Here is a 24016-nt window from a genome sequence, read left to right on the forward strand (position 1 = left end):
GCAGGCGACTCGACGGCACATAACAACAACAACAACAACGTGCTAAATGTGTGATAATTCATAGCAACAGCCCTTGTAATGTTTGATTCTTCAGTCATACTTTCTTAGTCCTTTCATGATGCTTGTTCAGAATCGACCTCCCTCTTTATTTTCCTTACAAGTTCTTATGTCCTCCTTTTATTGTTAGATGGTAACTTTAAGAGCCTATTCTCTAAAAACACCTTTTGGTGAGATCCTCTGTTTAGATTGTTCTGTTTGCTTTGTATTTTTTAAATTCAATGTCTGTCTTTTTAAAAATTTGTTTCTTCAATACCTATCTTTTTTACTAAGGAAAATACATTTTAACAACTAATAACACACCAATTATACAAGTAAAAATTACATTATACTATTTCAAAATTTATTTCTGCTACAGAAGTCACCATCAAGGGAAAAGTGAGACTTCTATGGTGTCATCATTAACATAATCCACCCTTGTACAGGATAAATAATGAATTAGCATAGATTTTTTTTAAAGTAGCATTTCCCCCCTTATTTCCTGATGTATCAAAGAAATATTCCAACAGAATTGACTGACAATCTGACTGAAAGTGTAGTAATCTTTCCTACTTTGGATGACTTTCTATAGTACCTCTTATCTTCCAGTCCATTTAGCCTGAATTAATCATCTTGTGTTTTTTTATAAATGTATTCCTTTTTATATCATTTTTATTGGGACATAATTTATTTACCATAAAAGTAGCATAATTAAAGTTTCAATAAGCTTACAGAATTGTATTATCTATCACGATAATCTATTTTGAATATTTTCATTGCACCAAAAAGAAATTTCTTGGACAATCACATAATTTGTATACAAAGAATTAATCTCATTTGTAAATATAAACTTACTAATGTTACTATTTAATTAATAGCAATGGTGTCACTATGGAGACTAAGGTGTGCCTGATACAGGCCTTGGTCTTTGCAATCACTTGTTATGTGTCAAGACAGTTGGACAATGAGTAGGGAGGATAGAAGGAGAATTGATGCCTTTGAGCTGTGGTACTGGAGAAGAGTATTGAAAATACCATGGACTGCTAAGAAAACAAACAGGAGAGGGTTAAACCAGGCTGCTCCTTGGAGGCAAGGATTCTGAGGCTGTGTGTGACATACTTTGGTCATGTTACAAGGAAGGACCAGTCCTTGAAGAGGGACATCATGCTTGGGAAGGTGAAGGGACAGCGCAGGAGGAGAAGAGCCTCCACAAGGTGGATTGATTTAGTGATCGGGGTAATTGGAGTGGGTGTGTTGGAGAGGAGACAGTGAGGTTGGCACAGGATAGAGCAGGGTTTAGGGCTGTTGTACATAGGGTTGCTATTAGTTGCAAGAGACTCAGTGGCACATAACCACATCAACATATGCGAGTATACACATAAGAATAGTGAATTTAATCTGTCTAGGGGTAATTAATAGTGATCTTCTATCATAAAAATTTTAGCCTAAGAAACCCTGTGTAACTGTTTTTTCCTGTCCTGTAAAGTCTCTGTGAGTTGGGATATACTCAGTAGCAATAAAACAATAGATTAATTCATAGTCATAAGAATATACTATAAAGCAAAACTCAAACTCACTTCCATTAGTTCTGTTCCAATGAAGGAAGAATCTCCATTGGCTTTCTGAGGCTGTAAATCCTAATGGTAGGGGACTACCCAGCCTTTCTCCTGAGGAGATGCTGGTGTATTTGAAATGCCCCAGGTGTCTGACCTGGGGGTTCACCGTGTTATTCTCTATGGACTATGTCTCCAGCAAATATAGTAGCATATGTAGCCAATGAATGTGAAAAGCATGGATTCATGAGTTTCAGCAATATCATTTATAAAGCAAGACTAGAAGTGTAAGTTGCATGAGGATAAAATGACACAATGTGTGTGAAGGCACTTTGCAAACTGAAATGTCAGGTAAATCTTGGGTATCTTTAAATATCTGTGTTCAATTAGAGATTGGGGGGAAAACCAACCTAGGTTAAAGATTATGAATTTGGACACGTGGAAGCAAGTGAGTAAGCAATCCTCTAATCTTTTCTCCCCTTCCTCCTTGTTCTACATGACTGCTCTTATTTTTACATGTTGTTGTGCGCCTTTGAGTAGCTTCCAACTCAAACAACATTATAAGACGGAGTATAACTACCTCATAGAGTTCCCTAAGCCCTGGTGATGTAGCACGCAGAGCATTGGACTGCCAAGCAAAAGATCAGCAATTCAAATCCATTTGTCACTCCTCCTGATAAAGATGAGGGAGTCTCCTCCTGGGAAGATTTACAGCCTCAGAAACTCAAAGGATGTTGAACTTACTCAATAGCAGTAGGTTTAAAATCTTTGTGTTGCTGTTTTGTGCTGTTGAGTCTCTTGTGACTCATAGTGACCCTATGTACAACAGCCCTAAACTCTCCTCTGTCCTGTGCCAATCGCACTGTCTCCGAAACACCCACCTCCAATTACCCCGTCACTGAATCAATCTACCTCCTAGAGGGCCTTCCCCTTCTGCACCTGCCCTCCACCCTCCCAAGCATGATATCCCTCTCCAAGGACCAATATCTCCTTATCTTTCTAGGAAGACGTTATCAGATCTTCCCTCTATTGAGGCTGGACAGTTTGCCACTGGTTAGCCACCTAGTTTTTAATCATTGCACTCTCAAGACTTCTTTGACCATAAGAATTCCCTGGTCAATGAGATGTGAGCAGAAATAACATAAAGAACTTCCAAACAAGGACCTTAAAATCTTCTACAAGACGTTTGACACACTCTCTTCCCCCGTCCATATGGCTAGGAACAAAAGAATTCAGAGAGAGCTGTCACATGATGGAAGATTCCAGATTCAGCTCGCTCAGGAAAAAATATACACCTTGAAACAAACTCTGGCAAGAGTAAGAATTCTTGCGCTGTGTGTGCTGTACTACTGAGATTTTGAAATTGATTATATAATCTAATACAGAAAGACCTACTTTGAAGTGGACTTCTGCCTGACAAAAAGCTAAAATAACTGGGACTGGCTAAGCATTGAGCATCAGTGTAATCCACATAGGATGCTGGAAGGATAGTTTAGGGATTGTGCAAATGCAAAAAAAAAAACCCGGTTTTATGTCTGCCTGTGGTCTTCTGGGATGCAGACCACATTCCTACTCGGCTTTAGCAGGAAACCCTGCAAAGCAAACTTGAGTAGTGTGTGCTGGATGCTACTTTGGCAAGACGTTATAAGACATGAGCTCACCAAAGAAGTCCATGATTGAAAGGAAGAAAAGAAATTGAATGGAGAACGTCCAGAAATTCAGTGTTTCAGGATTTGCAAAGTTGATTCTTCAAGTGTCTAGGATCCAGAAAAGAAAGATGAGGAACCTCTGTAGTGCAATGGTAAAGTAATTGACTATGAGCAGAAAGGTCTTGGCTTCAAACTCACCATCAGCTCCTCTGTAAAAAGGTTGGGAGGAGTTTCTTGGAGAAACAACCTATCACTGTGAATATTTCAGCCTAGAATATGTCTTGTGGCAGTTCCACTCTGTCCTATGTGGTGGCACGCAACAGTTAGGACAACAGAATGAGATGTGATATTTTTAAAGGATTTTGAGATGCACTGGCTCAGGGAAACTTATCAGCTGGGTGAAACAACAACAGGAAAACAAACATCCCGAGTCAATCAGTTCAATTCAATTCAGTCCTGAAGAGAATTCAAGGAAAGGTCTGTAGAGTGTAAAAAGAAAAATGCAGATCTGAAAGAGGTGAGGGAAGCAGGACTGGGTCAAAGAAAAGGCATTGATAAAGTAATTGTAACAGAGGCTTCAAACAACTGTCACCACCCCACTGACAGAGTCCTTCTGAGTGGATTCGGTGCAGTCAATCAAGGGAGAAGCTTTGATGCTTCACTTTGAATCTCACATTAGATGCAACATGCCTTGCGAGGGAGCACAACTTTTGTCAAGGCAGAGTTTTTCAGACAACAGGTCCTGGAAAGGACCCAGTTCTGAGCCCTTAGCATCTGACACATCTGGCAGCCAAAGGAGTGAAGATTTCTATCCTGAAAAGTGTTCAAGGCAGTGCACAACCACTTGGGATATGTGTCTCCAACTCTTCCTTCTTGTAAATAGGAATACATATCATGATCATTCCGTTCTTAGTTTGCCATTACATATTGAATGGTGGTAATGAGGAAAGGAAGTTGGGCATACACAGTCTCTATTCTCCTTTTTTTCGGCAGGAAAAACATGCTTCTTAAAAGAACACCTACCAAACTTTTCTCTGTGCTAGTATTTCTAGAAAAGCAGCATGGAAAAACATTTTTATAGGCCGTAAAGTTGTTTTGATTGCTTCCATCACTAGTGAAGGGAGAGGAAGCCAAATGGGTGTGGGAGTTTGAAGAAGATAAAAAGCTTGGCACTCCTTTTGCCCTCTTCTCACAATACTGAACCTTATTCACGCTGGAGAGCTTTGAGGCACGCTCTGAAGAGAAGGCACAGCCTTTTCCCCTGAACTGTGAAGATACCAGTTATGTTTGCGGATCAAAACCAACAAATAAAATCCTTCCCCGCCTTGTCTAATGGAACTATCCCCAAGATAGGAGCGTGGTAAATACGGCAGGGGTAGAAGCCGTGAATCACCATACATCATCTTGAATTTTACAATTTAAATGCCAAACAGGTGTTTAAAACGATCACATTTGCTCAAAGGCTTGGAAACAGGAAGCAGACTCTATGCTTTCAAAAATCAATTGCTCAGAAGGAGAAAGAAATAACAGATTACATTTTTATGCCATAATTTTGCAATTGATCATTAGTGCCACAAATGGCCGTGGTACACATTTATTTTCCATCCACAGGGTAAAAAAAAAAAAAGAAAAAAAGAGGTATCTTGAAAGCGACTATTTTTATCACAATAAGTGATTTTGCAGATATATAAAGATTTTTGTTTCACTTTCCTCCAACTGTCAATGTGATTGGGTTCATATGCTTGGGAAATTTGCATATAATGTGTACTATTTGTATCCTGGCCAAATCACTTCAAGTTTAAACTGCTCTCTGAAAATGGGATTGAATCCCACTGAGATAAATAGACTTATCTTTCATATCATAAGGCCCAAATCCAGGGAACTTTCTTTGCTTCTTCTTGAACTTGGTCTTTTGGCAAATTTGACAAAACTTAACAAATGCTCAACTCTAGGTGGGTCAGCATTTGAATGAAGCATCAATAGTGGTCTGCAAAGGACAAGAACCACATAATCTCTATCGATTTAGAGAAACTATCAGATTAAATCGCCCCTTCTTAATGAAAGCTCGCAACAAGATTAAAATGGAAGGGATGTTTCTCCGTATGACTGATGGCGTATATGAATGGTCAACAGGCCTCCTTATACTTAATGGAGAAAGACGGCAGATTTTCATCCTTGAAAACAAGACAAGGATGATTCGTCTCACTACATTCAATATCACATTAGACGTCCTAGCTAAGAGAATAAGAAAAAGAGATAAAAGATATTCGAATTGATGAAATTAACTTATCTCTATTCATAGATGATATAATTCTTTTTATAGAAAACCCTAAAGAATCCAAGGAAAACACATAGAAATAGAAGAAGAAGTTAACAAAATTGCAAGGTACAATAACAATAAACAAAGAAACAACTGGGTTTCTACAAAGCAGCAATAAGAAATACAAAAGAAAAATTGGGGAAATAATTCCAAGCATTATAATATCTAAGAGCATAAACTACCTAAGAATGAAATCTAACCAGAGATGTGAAAGACTTACTACCATGAAGCTTATAAAACACTACTGTTGTTGTGTGCCATTGAGTTGGAACCGACCCACAGCTGACCCTCCAGTGGGTTTTCAGAGGCAGTTGATCACACAGGAGGAGACTGCCTATCACTCTCCTGCACAACAGCTGATGGATTTGAAACATGTGGCTTTGGGATTCCAGTGAAGTTTATCACAAGGCACCCAGAGCTCCTTAAAGGAGACTAAAGAAGACTTAACTTAAAAGGAAGCTATGTCAGAAATATGGTTTGAAAGAGATGAGAGGATCATCTCCCGTTAAGCAATCTATAGATTTGCCATAATCCCAAGCAAAATTCCAAGAGTCTTCTTTATAGGATGAGGAAACCCCATCCTGAACATGACATCAAGTGAGAAGAGGCACAAAATAGCCAAAACAATATTGGAAAAGAAGAAGAAAGTAGGACTTACACCTCCTGGGTTTTTTGGGGTTTTTTAATTAATTTTAATGAACATTTACAGAGATTTTGGATTTCCATTCATTCATTGTTGCACCTCCTGATTTTGAAAACTGCTAAGTGGTGTAGAGTGTTAGCAGTTGAACTGTTAACTGAAAGGTCAGGAGAACTGTTCAAATACACCAGGGACACCTGGAAATATGACAGCCTGGGAACCTAACAAAGATTGGAATGAGGCTCAAACGATGAGAATGTAGGGAAATGGGAACCTTTATACATTGTTGGTGGGAATGTAAAATGATAGAGCCATTGTGGAAATTGATGTGACACACCTTCAAAAACAGAGTAGAACTACCACATGAGTCAACAGTACAACTCTTAGTTATGTACCCAAAAGACTTGAAAGCCGAAAAGGAGATTTGTACACCAGGCTTCATTACAGCACTGTTCACAATATCCAAAATAAGGAGACAGCCTGAATGCCTATCAGGGATGACTGGACAGACAAAATGCGCTACAAATATACAATGCCATGCCTTGACCAGTAGCAAAAATGAACTCCCAATACATACAATAAAGCTGTAGCTTTAAGATGTTATCTGAGAAAAACTAGCCAATAACAAAAGGAAAATATTTTAGAATTTGATTTATATTTTAAAAAGATGCATGTAGAGAGGATGAATGGAACGTTGGTGGTTTTGTCCAGAGGGAACTGTGCTATAAATCAACACTGTGCTCTTCAGTTGCTCTGCAAGGAAAGATGGGTAATCTCCTTCGGGCCGATTTACAGCCTGGGAAAATCAGTGGAGGGTCAGCTCTGAAATGAGAGGAAAGGATTGTAAATAGTGAAGAATGTATCATATAGGTAATGGTGAGATTGCACAGCTGATTGTAGGAATTGTCATCAATAACTTGAGTACTTGAAAAAAGTGAAATTGGCAAAACTGTATGACGGATATATTTATAAACTCCTTAACCACCTGATCACCAAAGTTTTCTCCCTCTCTTCTTTTTTTAAGGTTTGCGTTTGTTTTGGGTTTCGTGGGTTTGTTTTTTCTTAAGTTGTTTTGCATGGCAAATATATTTCTAATAACAACAGATTAAAAACAAAAGATACATTTCATTAGCTGTGACTGCATATGTACGATCAAAGTCCTTTTGAGATTTGGTTTCATGAATTGAGGGTTCAAGGTCAGAGTTTCATATGACACCTGGGTTAATTTGCTTAACAATGCTTCTATTGTTTCTCCAACTTCATTATACACTGCCGAAGGCCCAAAGCCACCTGGGAAGTTCTACTCTGTTCTGCAGTGTTGTAGGAACAAAAATTGGCCCAGAGGAAGTGGATTTTGGTTTGCTCTTCTCAAACGACTTAAATCCACAGCTTCAATTCTTCCTTCAGTAGAAACTGCACATCAACCAATTACTTTGATACAATGACTCTATATTCCTTCCATCATTTTTTATATCTTTAACAATGAATTATTATTAAATATTGCCAATATGTTTATCCCAAAGGGATGAGGTTCAAAATCATCGGCTACTCTGTCTCTGTGGGAGAAGGACAGGCAATCTCTCATGGAATTTACTGCTTCTGAAAACCCACTGAAGGGTCAGAGAAGGGTTGATTCCAAGTAACTCAAAGGCACGATGTACTCATAAGGATTAAATCTTTGCCTTCTACCCACGTACAGTGTATACTTTTGAGAATGCTATCTTTACAAAGTGTGCAGATAAAAATTCCATGTGATAACAGATGTGAAATCAGTCACTTTTTAATGAATAAAGTTTCCAGAAGTTATTTTTCTCCTTGAAGTTGATTAATTCTTTTGCTCAGTCACATTCATTTATCTTCACTCTTAAAAAAAATTCTACCCAACATATCACTAAATGATAATGCAAAATGATGTCTGGCAAAAATCATGTTGTTAGGAAAACCATGAAGATGGGAGCTGCATCAACTCATCCTGCAATTATGCTGCTTAAATCTTTCCAAATTCTGGATTTACTTTCCCATAACGTATTGCTCCCTCTAACGTGCCTTCTAGAGGTGGTCGAGGAGAAGCAGTCAGCCTAGAAAAGGCAAAATGTGTCCCTACCAACCGTCCTATACTTTACCATAGACCCTGTGTTCATCTCAATTTCAGTTATTAATTTAGGCCCCTCACTCATGTGCCCAAACCTGGCGTCCTGAAAGGAGAGACTGGCTTTTATTATCTTCTGTCTACTCAACATTTAACCTGTATGAGAACAAATGTTTGCCTACTGTGAGAATTTGGAAACTCAAGTGTCCTTTCATCCAGGGTATGCACTAACTGGTTTTTACATATCACTCGCTCTTCCAAGAGAGACACCTCCCTCCCTGTGCATTTAATGAGTCATCCTTTACAATCAGCTCAGACATTTGCTTCCCCTGACCATTCTTCCTCTGATGATTCTGATTCTTGGGCCTCTCTGAATTTTCTGATGCCACAACTCTATAGTTACTCTCTCTACAGGGAAAAGACTTCTCCTATGGCTTTGTCTAGATTCTTAGAAATAATCACACTGAATTATTTTACCTTTAAGTCGATCATCTACTCCTAATTCTGCTCTGCTAATAGACTTGAGCTACTACACCAAGAGGATAAAAGGATCTTCTCAGTCAACCTTCGCTGACTCTAATGTTGTACTGGGCACATAATAGTGTAGATGTTGTTGTTGTTGCCATGTGCCGTCAAGTCTCTTGTGACTCATAGCGACCCTATGTACAACAGCCCTAAACCCTGCTCTATCCTGTGCCAATCACACTGACTCTGACACACCCATCCCAATTACCCCAGTCACTGAATCAATCCATCTCATAGAGGGGCTTCCCCTCCTGCTCTGTCCCTCAACCCTCCCAAGCATGTCCCTCTCCAAGGATTAGTCCCTCCTTACAACATGTCCAAAGTATATCAGACAAAGCCCCAGAATCCTTGCCTCCAAGAAGTAGCATGGTTTAACCCTCTCCAGGATGACTCTGTTTTCTTGGCAGTCCATTGTACATTCAATACTCTTTTCCAGTACCACAGCTCGAAGGCATCAATTCTCCTTCTATCCTCCCTAGTCATTGCCCAGCTCTCTGATGCATAACAAGTAATTGCAAAGACCGTGGCCTGTATCAGATGCACCTTAGTATCCAGAAAGACACCGTTGCTCTTGAGTACTTTGGAGAGGTCCCTAGCAGCAGACTTTCCCATCATAATACGTTTTTTTATTTCCTGGCTGCTGGTGCCAAGACTGTTGACTGTGGAGCTGAGTAGACTGAAGCTGTGAACAATAGATACACTATAATATTTGTTGATTGCAATGACATTGAACTGATTTTCATTCCATTGAAATAAAACTTGTAAATCACATGCCTCTTACTATGAAGATTTCTAGTATAATTAATATTGTTCAAAGAGATATAGAAAATGTAAAGACTATGTGGTTCACTCCTCCTTTTGAGGGTTAGAAATGTATGTTTATCATTAATAAGAGGAATGTATATAGTTATTCCGAGATAAATTTTTACATGTTTTCCTCCTGTTGCTATTTCTTTTTTCTTCATAAAATCAGAGGTATCCATTGTCTCCAGACATGCCAGAATTGTAGGAAAAGATTAGAAAAAGAGATATTGTTCAGCTTATGTCTTTCAGAAGAGAATGTAAAACGCTCATGGGAAAACAAATATTGAAAGCATATTTTGTTGCATGAGAAAAAAGAAATTTCTAAATTCAAACATCTTCCTCTTTACAATAAAAGTTAAGTCTTAGAGATATGAACGTAAAATAGTATTTTAAGTGGTGGGTAAAGATAACTCAGCATATGGTCAAAGAAGTTCCTTCTATGTCAAGAGGAAGTAGAACACTTTTATACATTGTGGATGAGAGACTGTAGATTTTGAAGAATGAAAAATAGGGAAGGGATGTTATTTTTATCTCACAGAGCCTCAGAGCCTCAAGGTGCCCACTCAAAGTCTCAACCCTGATGTGGGTAGGTAGGTAATTCAGAGACAGAAACCCGAAGTAGGACATGAAGGAAGCTGAAGGCCGAGAGGACACTATTTTCCCAGTTCTGTCTTAAAGAATAAAATAGTTGATACAATGGTAGTGTGAAAACTAATGACAGAACAAGGACTGACAGGTCTGTACAACACTTTTATGAACAAGATTTAAAAATTTCTAAATGCCGTGGGTTTGGGTTTGTTGTTTGGTTTTTTCTTTATAGAAAGAGAATTGATGCCTTTGAGTTGTGTAGCTGGAGAAGAGTGTTGAATATACCATGGATAGCTAGGAGAACAAACAGGTTTGTCCTGGAGAGGCTGAAGCCAGGCTGCTCCTTGGAGGCCAGGATTCTGAGGCTTCGTCTAACATACTTTGGAAATGTTGCAAGGATGGACCAGTCCTTGGAGAAGGACGCCATGCTTGGGAGGGTGGAGGGACAGTGTAGGAGAGGAAGACCCTCGATAAGATGTATTGATTCCATCACTGGAGTAATGGGAATAGGCGTGTTGGAGACAATAGGATTGGCACAAGATAGAGCAGGGTTTAGGGGCTGTTGTACATAGGGTCGCTATGAGTTGCAAGTGTCTCAACAGCAGATAGCAACAACAGCAACAATGGTAAGTTGAGTAAATATTTACAAAGCTATTTGTTCTTCCATTCAATATGCATGTATTGTCGGTTTTGTGGGCTGTTGAATGGATTCTGACTCATAGTGACCATGTAGAACAGAGTGAAAATTCCTCATAGGATTTCCTAAGTGATAATTTTATAGAAAGAGGTCATACTGTAGTGTAGTCTGTTTACAGGTTGGGCTGCTACCCAAAGGTTGATGTGGTTTGGACCCACCAGCCTCTCAAGGAGAAATGTCAGGCGGTTTCCTCTTATAAAGATTTAGAACTTCAGAGACCCAGTAGAGGTTTGATCTGAGAAAAAACTGACTCAAGACCAATGAGTTTGGATTTTCTTGTTTTAAACTTTACTGGAGAAAACCACCAGGTCTTTACTACAGTCAAGTAGCTGATGGGTTCCAACAGTCAATCTTTGGCTTAACAATCACCTGTTTAACTATTGTGTCATCAGTGTCCATTAAAAGGGATTCAAAAGCTCATAGGAACGTTGGAAGGTGAGTTCGTGATGGGTTGTTGTTGAATACCATAGAGTCAGAACTGACCCATGGCTGACAGTATGGTGGCTTTTCAGAGGCAGTTAATCACACAGGAGGAGAGTGCCCATCCTCCTACAGAGCATCTGATGCCCTCGAACTGTGTGCCTTTGGGATTGTAGCACAGCTTCTTGCCACTAGGCCATCAGATGAGTAAGAGCCACAATATATTAGAATACTGGGTAGTCTTCCAATTCAAGTGTTAAATGGGGATGTACAGCCTGCATTTGAGATATGTAACAGCATTTGTAAGGGCCAAGGTGGATTCCTTGTAATGTGGACTAGCACCTCAGAAGCATCTCAGAATCATTTGTGCTAACATTACATCATCTTGTTGTTAAGTACCATCAAGTTGAGTATAACTCATAGGGACCCTATCCTGTACCATCTTTATCATCTCTGATATACTTGAAACCATTGTCTCAGTCACCATGCCAATCTATATCATTAGGGCTCTTCTCTCTTTCGCTGACCCTGCACCTTTCCAAGCATGATATCCCTTTCCAAGAAATAGCCTCTTCTAGCAACATGTCCAGACTGTGAGAGATGAAGCTTAACCATGCTTGCCTCCAAGGAAGACTCTGCACTCTCTCCAAGACATATCCATTCTTTCGGCAGTCCATGGGATACCCAATACTCTTCTCTAACACCCAACTCAATGGTATCAATTCTTCTTCTGTAATCATTATTAGCTCTCCAGCTTTCATATGCATAGCAAGTGATTGAGAAGACCATGCCCAAAATCACGTACACTTTAGCCTTCAAAATGACACCATTGTTCTTTTGTATCTCGGGGATGTCCCTGACAGTGTGCTTTCCCAATGCAATTTGCCTGCTAATCTCCTTACTACTGGCGCCAAGGGTGTTGTTGATTGTGTGTCCAAGTAAGATGAAGTCATTGGGAGTTTCAGTCCTTTCTCAACCACAATGTTGCCTACTTATCCAGTGGTAAGGACCTTTGTTGTTGGTGGTGGTGTGTGAGTGTGTGTGTATTGAGATACAATCCATATTGAAGGGTGTAGTCTTTGTTCTTCAGCAAACATTTCAGGTCCTCCTCACCTTCAGCAGGCAATGCCCTTAGTAGTACCCAAACCCTCAGAGAAACCATGACATGTTCCAGATACAGTGCAAACATTCTCCATAAAAGCAAACATACCCCATAAAAGGCATACCCCAAAAAGACGGTAAAAAAGGGTAGAAGATTCCTTTTGTTCAGATGCCATCAAGACAGGAATTAGAGAAGGGGAATTCATTTGAAGAAGAGAAAAATTTGCCTTAATACAAGATTTGAACCTTGAATTTATAGAATATTTTTCCAACTACAAGCAAAAAAATAAATAAACAAGGAAGATCCTCTGATTAGTAGGGAATGGTAAGTTTAAGTACCCTTTGCCATATCTAGGAATAGAGGCATAAAACTAGAATAAAATCTGTCTTAGAAAATAGGTTACTTTTCTTTTTCTCTACTGCACATTGTTTGTGATACTACAACAGATTTTGAGAAAAGATTACTAAGTCCAGATGGGTGGTGACCTCATTCCTGTTGTCTGACCTTTGCATGCAATCCTTAGCTAAGCCAGCATGAAGACATTGAGCAGGGAGGAGAAGCATATCAGAAGACTAGACAAAGGCCAAGAATGTGCATTGTTGAGATGTCAGAAGGAACCTGATTGTTGATACAGTAAAGTAATTCCATAGGACCTCTAGAGAACTGACATTACAGATTGGAAAAAGATTCCATGTATTATCTAGTCAATTAAGTCCACTATGTCTGTTAGCAGACAGCCCTTCAGGACAGAGATGGCCAGTACAGGCTGGACTCTAAATTTTTTATGTCCTTCTTTTGAATTTTGGTTCCCATAAATCTTAAGGAATTAAAAGAAATATTTTCCCTAGAACCTGGGGGAAAATGAGGATTTTCTAGTTTATTGAATATTCCATCTAAGTTAATGTGTTAGGGTTTTTTTTTTACTGGTATCAACAGAGAACTGCCTGAAGTGCAGGCTGGATTTAGAAGAGGCCGTTGTACTAGTGATATTATAGCTAATGTCAGATGGATCTTGGCTGAAAGCAGAGAGTACCAGAAGAATGTCTGTGTTTCATTGACTATGCAAAGGCTTTTGACTGTGTGGCTCACAACAAATTGTGGCTGACTCAGAGAAGAATGGGAATCCCAGAATACTTGATTGTACTTATGCAAACCCAATACTTGGACCAGGAGTCAGTCATCAGAACAAAGCAAGGAAACACTGCATGGTTCAAAACTGGGAAGGGTGTATGCCATGAACTTGTCCTATTTCTGTACATTTTTAATCTATATGCAGAACAGATTATCCAGGAGGCGGGTCTTTATGAGGAGGAATGTGGCATCAGGGTTGGAGGAAGATTCATCAACAATCTGTATTATGCAGATGACACAACCCTGCTTGCTGAGACTGAGGAGGACCTGAAGCACTTGCTGCAAAAGGCCGAGGACTGCAGCCTTCAATATGGATTGAAGCTCAACATCAAGAAAACAAAGATTCTCACCATGAGGCCGATTGGCAGCATCATGATAGATGGTGAAGAGCTTGAGATTGTTAACAGCTTTAGTCAGCTTGGCTCCACAGTCAACACTCTTGGTACCAGCAGCCAGGAAATCAAAAGATGAGTTGCACTGGGAAAGTCTGCTGTCAGAGACCTCTCCTAAGTACCAAAGAGCAAGGATGTTAGTCTGGAGACTAAGGTGTGAAAGATCCAGACCATGGTCTTTGCAATCACTCGCTATGTATCAGAGAGCTGGACAATGACTAGGGATGATAGAAGAAAAGTTGATGCTTTGAGCTGTGGTACTGGAGAAGAGTGTTTAATATATCATGAACTGATAGTAGAACAAACAAGTTCATCCTAGAGAGGGTGAGATAAGGCTGGTCATTGAAGGCAAGGATTCTGAAGCTTCGTCTGACATACTTTGGACATGTTACAAGGAGGGCCCAGTCCTTAAAGAGAGACAACATGCTTGGGAGGGTGGAGGGACCGCACAAGAGAAGAAAACCCTCGATGAGGTGGATTGATTCAGTGACTGGGGTAATGGGTGTAGGTGTTTCAAAGACAGTAAGATTGGCTCAGAATAGAGCAGGTTTTAGGGCTGTTGTACATATGGTTGCTATGAGTTGCAGGTGACTTGACGGCATATAACAACAACAACAACAACAACAACAACAACATAAAAGAAATACCAGAATTAGGTGACTTGAAAAAACAGAAATGTGTTCTCTCATAGCTTAGGAAGCTGAGAGTGTACATTCAGGTGTTAGTTCTAGGGAAAGATGATCTCTGTCATCTCTAGAAGAAGATCTCTTTCCATTTCTATACACTCAGCATTCCGTGATTTCTTGATAATCTTGTGCTGTTCTGTGTCTAATTGGCACTGTTTATAGCACAAAAGTGAATAGGTTTAAAACATACCTTATACACATACGGTCTTATTAACATAACAAAGAAAACCCTTGTCTCAAATGGGAATGTATTCACAAGGATTGTTGCTGTTCCCTGGCCGCAGCTCTGACTGATAGGTGCCCTGTGTGTAACAGAATGATCCGACACCACCCTAGAATCAAAGCTGTGCTTATGCCCATTGTTACAGTTACTGTCAATCCATAGGTGGAGGGATTCTGGTGGGAACATAATGCAGTCCACAACATTTGGCATATGTCAACTACAAGAACTATTATTTATCTAGGAGTTAGAATGCTGCATGATATTTCTTTGAAAAATACTAACCTTTTTTTAATGATGATAAAAAATAGCTACACTTACTGTTTTCAGATTGTTCCCAGGTCTAATCTCGTACTGTCACTGTGAACATGCCAGTTTCCAGAAGGAATGCTTCTCCCCCAACCCAGCATCACTGATAGAGAGATGTAGTGACAGCTCTCAGCAGCCTGTTGTCAATGACAATCTCTGAATATGCAGGATTTCTATGCTGTCAAATTGGCATATGCCTAGAGTCTTCTTTCCATGAAATATTATCCCTTCATGCCACCTTAGCACTTGCTTCTAACCTCTTGCTTGCTTCCCTGCCCCATGAGAGCAGAGGTTTCAGCAACCCAGCATGATTCCCAAGAATAGTACTTTCTTCTTATCTGTGATGTCTGAACCAGGAGCCCAAGGAAACCCAGAAGTCTTAGAGCCATCTATCCAAGTCACAAGATTATCTCTGGCACTTACTTTGAACATAACCTCTTCCATTATTCTCACATGATAAATAAGAAAAGAGCCAACATAATTAATATAGCTCCCAGCATTCTTGAAAAATAATTAAACATGTGCCTTACTTAATCATTGTTGCTTTATGAAAAAGCAAACCAAGCAGCTTGTAGGTAGGCCTGTTGTGGTCAAAAAGTAGAAACAAAAATAAATTAGATGCTACTGAGTATTATAGTCAGGTAATACAGGTGGGTATGTAAACCATTAACCACAACACCCTGTGATGAGAGCTAATTAAGGGGCATAGAAGATCTAATCTGCTCAAACCATCTCATTTTCAAACCCAGGTGACCACAAAATGAGTATTCCAGATGAGGGACTCTTTCAAGACATACATAACTGGTTGTCTTCATGAGAAGGCTCATGACCTCTGTTGAAAGACATCGTTACCTAGCCCAGGTTATAACTCACTGCACTGATTTATCATTAGAACAGAAGTAAAAAAGAAAGTGAGCTGACTTACAAGGAAGGAGAGAGGGTCTCAGTGTCAAAGACCATGGCTTGAACTTCTTATACTCGTGTTAATTAACACAGTGTTTAGTGACACACTAAATGTGCTCAAGTAATGTGCTTGTTCATTCATTCACGCATATAATTATCCAACAGTGGACTGCAAACATTGTTAGTGTGGTCAGTAAGCTGAATGGTGGGCTATAATGGTGAGCGAAGTATGCAAAATTCCTAATCTCAGTGATTCTAAGTTAAAACAAGAAGAAATAATGAACAATGAACTATTAAACAAGAATAAAATATTTTCCTATCTCACGAAGGACATAAAGATAGGATAAAGAGCAAAGACAGAGTTAACTTGCATGATTGGGTGTTTGAAACAGTCTCTGGGAAATGAAAGAGGAAATGTAAAGCTATAAGAAAGCATAATAGAGAAGGAAGAAGGTAGAATCCCCCAAAACACAGATGTCGAGAGGGGAGAACTCTACAGCATGCATTTGATGAAGTAAATAAATGGAGGATGTTAAATCAGAGACGGTATAACTTTCTGATTACATTATTTCAAGGGATGAAAAAGATCTAAAAATGTCTAAATATAGTAAGAAATGAACTAGAGGTAGGGAAAAGTCGATGAAAAAAGGAAAGAAAATTTTTTTTTCTTTTTCTCACTGATTATTTTCCTGAATGCCAGTGTTATACACAAGAAAGGAGTCTTATCAGATGGAGTCTGCATTATAAAGGAGAATGCTAAATATCAGCCTAAATCAAACTGGAGCAAAAAAGAAGTCTATAAAATTAGAAAACAGTCACTAAAAAAATAGTTAAGAGCATTTCATTGCAATGGATAATATGCAAAATAATTCCCATTGCTATTCCACAGGGACTAAAAGGAGACTTCGTCCTAAAAGATGAGTGGCATTCATGAGGTGACAATGTAGACAAGTGTACCTCAAGTAGAGAGAACTTCATGTCCTAATGAATGGAGGCATGAGTAATCTGGTACCCACACAACTCTTCAAGCAATTCAAGTAAACCAGAAGATAGAGTTAGAATGTTGAAAGATGGAGAAGAAGCAGACTAAGTGGTGCTTTTATTTGATGAAAGACTTTACCAGTGGCTGATACTTCTGAAGGTGTAGGCTGTTTTGTTGACTTTCTATTTTTCCAGTATGCCAAACTCTTTCCTGCCTTGGGGTCTTTGTGATAACTTGTGCCTCTCATACTCTCTGCCCAAGAGCTTTCTATGACTCACTTACTCTTTTAATTTGCTTTATAAATATTTCCTTAGACATTACTTATCTTGCAATTCAATCTGAAATTTATCCACCATTTTAAGATTTTCTTCTCCCATATCTCTTGTTTTATATTCTCTTAAATGATTTAAAGAATCTTGTTTATATACATATCTATTTATATCTATTTTGAGTTTTTTCCATTGAAATAATATCCCTGTGAGAAAAGGAATCTTTTCTGTTTTATTTATTCTTGTGTTTTACAGAATAGTCCATGTCTATTCAATATTTGTGGAATAAATAATAACGACACATTGATTAGGGAGACATATGCTCCAACTTTCATGTTGAAATATCATTATGGGTGTCATACAATAGAACTGAATCTCACTAATAAAGTTCTATTAACTTTGAGAAATGACGATAGTACTAGAAAGGCGTCAGGTCTTTTGTTCATAGGGTCTCTACAAGTCATGCTCGACTCATCGACAGTTAACAACAACAACAACAATAAAGTTCTAAAGTCAGTGGATCAGATATAAAAAAGTTCATACTCTGGCATATCCTGAAAATAAATTAAAATGTCCAAGGCCTCTTTGGAAATTCAGATCATTATTTCAAGGGAGTAAGTCAAACATTCCTAGTTGTTTATTACAGAAAATATCATATTTCTTCAGCTGATACCAGTCTTAGTTATCTCATGTTATTCTTATAGATGTACCTTAAGTGAGTGATTTTTAACAACCGAAATGTATTCTTTCAAAGTTGAAAAGGCTAGAAGTTCAAATTCAGAAAACCATCTCTAGCAAAATGCTTTGTTTCTTATTTCTCAAGAAAAGTCTTTTCTCCTTTTAGCAACTGTGGTTTCACTATCTCTTGAAATCTGTGTTTGTCTTGGTATCTATCTTCCCCTGGGTCTAGAAGGTTCTCAGCACAGGGAAACAGGCCCAAAGGATGAGTTCTACTTCTAGCTTTTTTTCTTGATAGATTGAATTTCTCATTTTTGCTCAGTTCTCTCTTCTTTCATATTTTACACTTCAAAAAGTGATGCATTGAAACACAATGTATACAAACTTTGTATTAAAATAAATATAATTTTTTTTAAAAAAAAGTAATGAAATTCACACTCAGGAAAAAAAATCCTTGAATGGAATCAAAGTGGTGATTTAGGTCAGAATGTTGTATACAGCCCAAATTCTGCCTCATTGTTGGCTTAGTGTCAAGGAGTTCTGCTGTCAATCTAAAGGCATGTAGTTTGAGTCTATCAGTTGGAAAATTCCCATGTGATTAACTACCTCTAAACAACAGCTATGGGTTAGTTCCAACTTGACAATATATAAAAACAACAGGTCAGCATTTATAACATACACAGAGGATAATTAGATCAAATCACAATAGATTTTAATTACATTGCTGTCAAACTACATTTTTACATAACTGTCCAATGATACCATTTATATAACTGCCAAACTACAGAAAATGATGGCCCTCCAAATTGACAGATAGTTTTGGAGCACACTTTTCTATCTTTGGTAATACTCTGTTCAGTAAATGGCAGATTATTCCAGCATTATTCTACCTGTAGTGATGAGGTGAACAATCACATGAACTATTTCTTTCCATCTTTTTTTTTGAGAATTGTATTTAAATTTTTGTAAGAATGTTACTCATGATGGGATCCCACCAGATAGAGGGTAAGTGTAGAAAGTCAAAGTCAGAAACTGAGAAATCACTTTAAATTTCACTCATTTTCTCCTTGAAATGGAAAAGAACAGTACTGTCTCTTTACTCCTATGACCCCTAATTATATACATTTGAGAAGATTTCTGTAGTGGACGCTAAGCCATTCTCTTTGGGTTTCCTATCCATTTTCTTTATCCAAGTCCAGTTTGTGTGTCAAAGTAGAAAATGCTTTGGAATTAAAAAGAATACTTGGTCTCCATGGTTATACTATTTTTTAGGACTTGGAACAGCCCTCCACTACATCATTCCTTTTACCTCATCACCCCTTGTCCACCCCATCAGTTCCTACAGGATACATGAATGGGGTAATGAGCATTTAGCACTTACCTTCATTCCTTCTCCTATCCCAAAGAGATTACATATGAAAGTTGAAAAAAAAATTTAAATAAAAAGTCTCAATTGTTGGCTTCTTGCCTTTCTCGTAAACATGTAGTCAAATTTGCTATTTACCACAAAGTGACTAGGAAAGGTAGAAATATTAGAGCTCCATTCAAACTACTTTGTCAATCAATCAATGCTTGAAATTTGGGTGTAGGGTACTATCCCATGCATGCTAAGTGAGAGTTACTACCTAAAACATTTTAAAGATTGCTGAAAATGAAAGTCTATTTGGTAGTAAATGTTCAGACACAGTACTTTCTGTTGCTTTTATCATATGTCTCTGTTACCCCTCAAACACCCAAGTCTTACTTTCTTTCAGTGTTACATGAAATTATAACTCTTAGCGACCTTCCACTAGGTTTCCAGGAATATAAATCTTAATAGAAGAGACTGCTCATCTTTCTCTCAGAGCAGCTGCTATATTCAAGCTACTGACGTTTTGGTTGGCAATGCACCACATAACACACTGTTGTTAAGTGTTGTCTAGGTGCCATCACCTTGACTATGACTCACAGTGACCCTAGGAAGAGCAGATCTGAACCTTGCCCTCTGCTGCACCATCATCAAGATCGTTGATATGCTAAGCCCATAACATCTGTATGTCAATCCATTGGTTGATAGTCCTCCTCTGTTTCTCTGACCCTCTGCTTTTCCCAGCAAAATGTCTTTTCCAAGGACACATCCTTCCTGACAACATGCCAAAACTATGGAAGATGAAATTTTACTATTCACCCTGATTGCATTTCCTCCAAGACAGATTTGTTTGTTCTTTTGGCAGTCCTTGTGTATTTGATACTCTTCCCCAATACCACACAGTTCAAGAGTACTGATGTTTTTTCCTTCTCACTTCCTCATTTGTTGTCCAACTTTCAGATGCTGAGGAAGTAACTGAAAATACTGTGGTTTGGATCAGGCACACATTAGTCTTTTAACTAACATTCTTTCTATACCAATTTAATTACAAGTTAAAGCAGCTATAATTTGGTTTAAAACAGTACCTTGTTTATTTTTTTAAAAGCTGATGAAACCTTTGGGAAAGGGCTTTGGTGGCATAGCCCATTGCAAGTTGCACTGCAAACCTAAAGTCTGAAAATCTTTGGTGGATCAAAACTACCAGCAACTCCTTGGGATAAAGATGGTCAGTCCCTTCTAGTTTCAATTTACAGCCTTGGAAACTCGATGTAGCTTTAAAATGAGTCAGAACTGTCTTGACAGCAGTGAGTGAAAGAAATCCTTGGGCCATTCAACTATCAGTCTGATATAGTGAGATACAACCCTCACTTTAAGAAGCTCTGCACTGTAACAATTAAGCATTAATCTGTGAACCAAAAGATCAGTTGTTCGAGCCAGGATCCAATTTCCCAATAAGTAAGGTAAAGCACTACATGTGATACCATGAATCAAAACGAACTCAAGAGTACCTCACAACAACCTTGCTCTCCTTACCTAGAGAAGTGTCCACATGATGCTAAATAGGTGAATATAAAATGTATCAGGGTGCCTCTGGGTTTCCCATCTTGAATAAAGGGCCAGTGCGCTCCCCTTTGATTTAAATACATTTCTTATTTACATAAAGCATCATCTATGGCTACAAAGCATATTGTACCCTGGAGAGAAGGCCTGTGTGTCCCAGAGGCTGCGCCCCCCAAGTGGACACAAGGAATGAATATCTTACTCTTTGGAATTTATTGGCATTTTTATGAGTAATTTTTATTAAAAGATTCTCCTGCTGAGTTGTAAAAAAAAGGGTCAGTGGGCACATCTGATCTGCTGAAATGCACTAATCTTAATGCTATCATTTCAGTACTGCTTTATAATCCACAGAGTGTTTCTTGTTCCACAGCTGCTTAATGTTGGTAGGGTGTGAACTTCTCCGTGGCAAGATCAGTGCATACAAAACTGTATAGACCATGATGTGCGCAGTTCAGCACTCCAGCCTGGATTTAGAACTATGGATTAGTGATCCGAACCTTCTGCTTTAAGGATTGTTCAATAAGTACATTCCCCAATTTTCCACAGCCTCATTTCTTTACCTGAAAATTAAGAAGATTCTTTACCTCCTAAGATCTTTGGCATGTTTTAAGAAACTATTTCTAGAATGTAACACTTTGGATTTATTATTAGGAAGAGTTAGTTTCTAGTGGCCTCAGGCAAGAAGCTGTGCTGCAATCTCAAAGGCACATGGTTCAAGGCTACCAGCCACTCCATTGGAGAAGGCTGGGCAATCTCCTCCTGTGCAATTAACTGCCTTTAATAAACCTGCAGGACAGTCCGCTATGTGTTGGTCCTGACTCTGTGGAACACAACAACAGCAAGTCACAGGAGAAATACATCATGCTAAGAAAAGCTGGGGGTCAGTGAAAAAAAGAGAGTGCTCTCAATGAGATGAATTGACACAGTAATCGCAACAAGCACTTCAGCACAACAGAGTTTATGAGAATTGTACGTGATAAGGTAGGGATTTATTCTCTTTTATGTGGGGCTGCTATGAGTTGGAGCAATTCAGTGGAACTTAACAACACACTTTTCTTGCTCCTGGATGGCACACATAGTTTACACCTAACTGCTAACCTAAAGTGTGACAGTTCAAATCCACCCACAGCCTTGTGAAAAAAAGCCTGGTAACAGACAAGAGAAATATAGGGAGTAGTTTAATGCAGTACTTGGAATCAAGTCAAGGTCAACAGATTTGCTTTATGTTTGTTTTGGTTTTGTGGCTATTTTGTTTTATTACAGAAACACAAAAAGCAATAAGATACTACTATTATTAATATCCTCATCTGATACATTCAAAAGCAGAATGACAGGGATGCTACTAGTCTCATTGCCATCTGGTCCGAACCAGCTCATAGCAGGTTTTTGAGGCTGTGAGTCACAGGAAGGTGATTGCCTGCTTTTCTTCCGCAGACCCGTTGGTAGGTTTGAACTGCCAGAGAAATACCACGTTCCTGTTGGCTGCACGACTCTCTGAGGACTGCACCACCAGAGTACCTGAGCAGCTTAAATTTACCAGGGTCTGAAAAATCTTAGACCCGGGTCCCAAGCTCCAAACCCTGTCTTCTTTCCAGGCTCCTTGGACTTGATGGAGAACTGGGTCTGAATATTACTGAGGCTTCCATGAGAGTGAGCCTGCGCCCAAAGGAATTTTGACTGCAAAATCTTTTAAAAGGGAACCTGGAAAGAGAGCTTCCCACCCTTCTGTTTTCATTTCTATCCTGGTAAACAAAACCAGTTAACATTACAGGCCTGACTTACAAGGATCTGGGAGGAGGAGGAACCCCTTGTACTATTTGAGTTGTTAATGGGATGGCAAACAGGCCTTGTAATTTACTTTGTACTTTGATAATGTTTTGGCTCGAAGGGTCACACAGGCCTTTCCAAACATTAACTTATGTCTCCCTTCTAGAGCTTTTGAGAGGTCAGGGAAGGTTAGCACGCCCTTCGCTTTAAAGATGAGAAAGCTGAGATCTGAAAAGGCTAAGTGTTCAACCAGGGTCAGCCTGCAAAGCAATACGCTCTCGAATCCATGCTCAGAGCTACTGGCGCTCCCTAAACCTGCACAGGGGACGTCTGTCCAGCATGCTTTTCATCCTGACCTGGAACTGCCAACAAATCTCACTCATGTTATTTCCTTTACATCTGAATCAATGCTCCAGACAAACCAGCCAAGTTTTCAGTAGAAAGAATTTTCAGTTAAAAGAATTCTTGAACAGAAACAAGCCCAAGCACAAAATATGTTAGTTTCGAATAAACACTGCCTTAAAAAGAGCTCTGATGGTGAACTGTCCAGTTGATGGGTTGAGTGTTAGGCTACTAAACAAAAGTGTGGAGGTTTGAATCCACCAGCTACTCCACAAGAGAGAAAATAAGGCCATCTTCTCTCCTTAAGATGTACAGCCCCAGATAGAGAGAAAATAAACGTCATGCCTCTGGGTTTTACCATTATTTACAACTTTAAGGAGGGATCAGGGGCTGCCTTATTTGTTTTAAGATTAGGTAGAATAATATTGAAAATTATGCATGCATATGTACACACACTTGCACATACTACCTCATCTGAAGGCAAGAAACAGAAGCCTTCAGTTAGGAACCAGGATTGACTGAGCTCAGAGAAGGATGTAGAAATGTTCACTTGTGTTACTTCATTTAATCAGAACAACTCTGGTTCCTACAGCGTTAGGTTCATTTTCGAGATAAAGAAGACAGAAAGGTTAAATAGTCACTTCTTTACACCAAGACCATCTCCCCACCCTACCCTGCCCTCTCCTGTCACCTATAACATTGTGACCTCCCTTATACCCTTTCTTCCTTTACTTCTTACCGAAAGCTTAGTTACACACAGCTTGAATAAACTTGAGATATCAACTATGTTCTACTATTGCCATCTTGTAAGTTTGGGTTTGCTACAACTACACCCAAACTGCAGCCTTCAGTATGGACTGAGGCTCAATGTCAAGAAGACAAAGATTCTCACCACTGGACCGATTGGCAGCATCAGGATGGATGGCAAAGAGACTGAGATTGTTCACAGCTTCATTTTGCTTGGCTCCATGGTCAACACTCTTGGCACCAGCAGCCAAGAAATCAA

This window comes from Elephantulus edwardii, unplaced genomic scaffold (assembly GCF_000299155.1).
Source record: "Elephantulus edwardii isolate Elephantulus edwardi_28Jun2011 unplaced genomic scaffold, EleEdw1.0 scaffold00003, whole genome shotgun sequence".
In the NCBI taxonomy this organism is placed as follows: Eukaryota; Metazoa; Chordata; class Mammalia; order Macroscelidea; family Macroscelididae; genus Elephantulus; species Elephantulus edwardii.